This window comes from Humulus lupulus, chromosome 6 (genome assembly GCF_963169125.1).
Source record: "Humulus lupulus chromosome 6, drHumLupu1.1, whole genome shotgun sequence".
Taxonomy (NCBI): Eukaryota; Viridiplantae; Streptophyta; class Magnoliopsida; order Rosales; family Cannabaceae; genus Humulus; species Humulus lupulus.
Window position 1 is genome coordinate 205,923,273 of NC_084798.1, and position 3,964 is coordinate 205,927,236.

Here is a 3,964-nt window from a genome sequence, read left to right on the forward strand (position 1 = left end):
CAGATTTCCAAAGAGTTAGCAGATGAGATGACCAGGGCAAGGATAGAGCTGATGGTGGGCCGGTTGGCCAATATTACCTTGCAGTCGACCCTACTAGAGCGGATTAAAGAGGGGCAATTGGTAGATGCACAGTTATAAGAAGTTCGACATAATGTATTAGCAGGGACAGCTAAGGATTATTCTGTTTCTGAGACTGGTATGTTTCGATATTAGGGACAGATTTGTGTTCCAGAAGATAAAGGGATCAGGTGAGAGAAACTAGATGAGTCTAACACCACACCGTACTTGCTTCATCCGGGTACCATGAAGATGTATCAGGACTTACGAACATTATATCGGTGGCCCGGGATGAAGAAGGATGTGGTGGAGTATGTGGCCAGGTGTTTGACATGTCAGCAGGTGAAAGCTGAGCATTAGCGACCAGCAGGATTGCTTCAGCTTTTGCTTCAGCCTTTGGGTATTCCTGAGTGGAAGTGGGAAGACATTACAATGGATTTTGTGGGAGGTCTACCCAGGACAGTGGGACTTTATGACTCTGTGTGGGTGATAGTGGAAAGATACACCAAGTCAGCTCATTTTTTGCCAATGAAGTCAACCAACAAAGTGGAATAGTATACAGAGTTGAATGTGAGGGAGATAGTTCGTCTCCATGGGGTTCCCAAGTCCATTGTATCTAATCGAGACCCTATCTTCACCTCCAAGTTTTAGGGAGGTCTGCAGAGAGCCATGGGGACTCAGTTGATGTTTAGCACAGTTTTTCATCCTCAGACTGATGGACAGTCTGGGAGGACGATTCAGGTGTTGGAAGATATGCTTAGGGCATGTGTGATTGACTTCGAGGGGTCTTGGAGTAAGTATCTTCCGTTGATTGAATTTTCGTATAATAATAGTTATCAGTCCACGATTAGAGTGGCCCTTTATGAGATGCTATATGGAAGGAAGTGTAGGTCGCCCATCCATTGGGATGAGATGGGTGAGAGAAAGTATTTCGGGCCAGACATGGTTTAGAAGACAAATGAAGATATTGAGAAGATCCGAGCCAAAATGCTTGCTTCGCATAGTAGACAGAAAAGCTACGCTGATCCCAAGTGTAGGGACGTGGAGTTCTAGGTTGGGGACCACGTGTTTCTGCGAGTTTCACCACTGCGAGGGGTAAGGAGATTTGGAGTAAAGGGCAAGCTGAGCCCTCGGTTTGTTGGACCTTTGGAGATTCTAGAAAGGATTGGACAGGTGGCTTACAGGTTGGCCTTGCCACCGTCGTTGTCGGGAATTCATGATGTGTTCCATGTTTCTATGTTGCGGAAGTATGTTTCGGATACGACGCATGTGCTTAAGTATGAGGATTTGGAATTACAGACAGACTTGTCCTATTAGGAGTGACCGGTTCAGATTTTAGATCGGAAGGACAAAGTTCTACGGAATAAGACAATTCCGTTAGTTAAAGTATTGTGGAGAAATAGCAAGGTCGAGGAAGCGACCTGGGAGCTTGAGATGGTGATGCGGGATTAGTATCCCGAGTTATCCAGGTAAATTTTGAGGACGAAATTCTCAGTAGGAGGGGATAGTTGTAACGACCCAAAATCACTAATATGGCTTAAGAGCCTTGGTTAGTGTGCTGGGAGGGCATAATTGGCTTGTGTGTGAATTTATTTAGTTTAATGCATGATTATGTGATAAGCATGCTTGTATGATTATATGTTATATTTTTGAGAACCACATTATTATGTGGGTAAATCTGCAGCATGCGCCTTGAGGAGATCCTAGGAGCTAGTTAGCAGGAAAGTCACAACGGGGCCTAATATTTGACTTGGGGCGAGTCAAGAGGTATTTCGGGTACTAGATGATTATTTGGGTTATCGAGTCATGAAAATAAATAATTGGAGATATATTTGAGGTTAGGAAGTTCAGGCGGGAATACTGGGGAATTTTACCAGTTTGCCCTCGGGAATGTTTCCGGTACCCCGAGCCTCGGGATTAACTTAATTACCTCAGGATAGACTAAGTAAAAAACTCAGAACTTGGTGGAAACAGAGGAACTGACCCTCCCTTCTCCCACTCCTTCTCTCTTCTTCTTTCTCAAAGAAAACCACTAGAATCTAAGAAATTCAGCTAGGAATTCAATGGATTGAGCTAGAGTTTTGGAGGATTAATTTAGTGCTCAGCTAAGGGGTTTAGCCAAGATTAAGGTAAGTCATAAGCTTTGTGCATGGTGATTAATTCTGTGTTTACGGCTGGTTTTGAGGTGTTTATGGATTTTGATATTGAAGGGTTGAGTTGAAGCTGAAACTTGGAAGTTAGCTCAGGAATCCCTTAGAGAGTTAGTTCTACAGAGAAGGTAAGCTCCAATTCTTGATTTAGTGTTTGAATTCTAAGTTTTTATGACTGGTTTTTGTGTTCTTGAGCTTTTGGGTTTCAGAAATTGAAATGGGATTTTGATGAGTTTCTAAGCTAGGTTTTTGCTGGGTTATGTTGTTGGAATCATGTTAGAAGTTTTGTGATCAATGGGTTTTGGAATTAGGATGGTTTTGGGTGGTTTTGAGCAAGGTTGGGATGTTAAAAATGGTGGATTTTCTGGGCACGAGGGGTTGGGCCGCGGCTCTGTTCTAGAGTGTCGCGGCCCTGCGGAGCAAAGAAGAGCCAAGGAGGCTTTGCAGTAGGGGAGCGCCGCAGCGCCACAGGGTAGGGTCGCGGCACGTGTCTGTGATCAGAGAGGCTTAGCCTTTGTTTTAGGGGGCGAGGCGTGGCACAAGTTTTTAGGGCCGCGGCCCTTAAGGGAATTTTTGGTTATTTGGAGGTTTTAAGCGCGGGAACCTAACCTAGGGTGCTCGGGATCGATTCCACCACCGTGCTTGGTGGAATTCGATGTCCCGGAAGCTAGAACTTTACCCAGAAACCTTTATTCGAATATTGATGGAATCCCTTATCTTGGTTGTGACTAGGTAAAAGCTAGCGCTCGGGAGACGGATCGTGCTCAAGGGGCATTTCTCGTAATCAGAGCGTTTGGAATTTAAAAGTTAGAAAACTGAACCCGGTTGTGAATTCATAATGGGACTAAGGGTTCCTACTTTGTATGCTTTGTAGAGGATGGTATTATGCCATGTAAATAGTAAACGAGCGGCCTAAGAGTGCCGGAGTTTACATTAGCGCACAGGGCGCAGCTCGACCACTGGTAGCTGAGGACAACTTATTATGCACTGAGCTCGGTTTAAGCGGGTTGGAGTCAGTGGGGTAAACAGAGGGTGCGACCTAAGGGTGTCGACCCTATTTATTGTGTAATCTGGTTGTTGTGGTTGATTGTTGAATATGATATGCTGTATGGGTAAGTGTTAGCTTGTGAATTCATGTTTATGTCAACGAGTTATATGTTTATTAGGGATTGCTAAATGTTTAGACATGCTTAAAGAGTTTATGGTTATTATCAGTACTTGTGAAATGGTATTACGCTTTCTTGCTGGGCCTTGGCTCACGGGTGCTTTGTGGTTCAGGTAAAGGCAAAGGCAAGCTTGATCAGCCATGATTTGGAGAGCTCTGGGAGCAGAATGTACATGAACAGCTGCTCAGCTGCCACGGTTGAGGGGAGACAAGGACAAGAGAACCATAAACATCTATTTTGCCTTTAGAATGGCTAGTGGTTGTCTGTACACTGGAAATTTTGTAAACAGACTTTTAAATGTTGTTTCTTTTGGGATCCCATGTATAAAATGTTTAATTATATGAAATGTATCTCTTAAGTCCAAAACCTTTTAACCCTAGCTCATTCATGATTTCAATAGCACGTTTTTAACTAAATGACTTGATTAGCAAGTCCTGCACCTTTATAAGTACACAGTGTAGCGGTCTTGGCTATCCAGGGCGTTACATGCAGTCTTTTGGGTTTGAGCAAGCTCCACCAGGACGCGAGCCAACTCTTCTCGAGTCTTCTTCAACTCAAGGGACCACGTCAACACCAGGTCCCCAAGTCGTT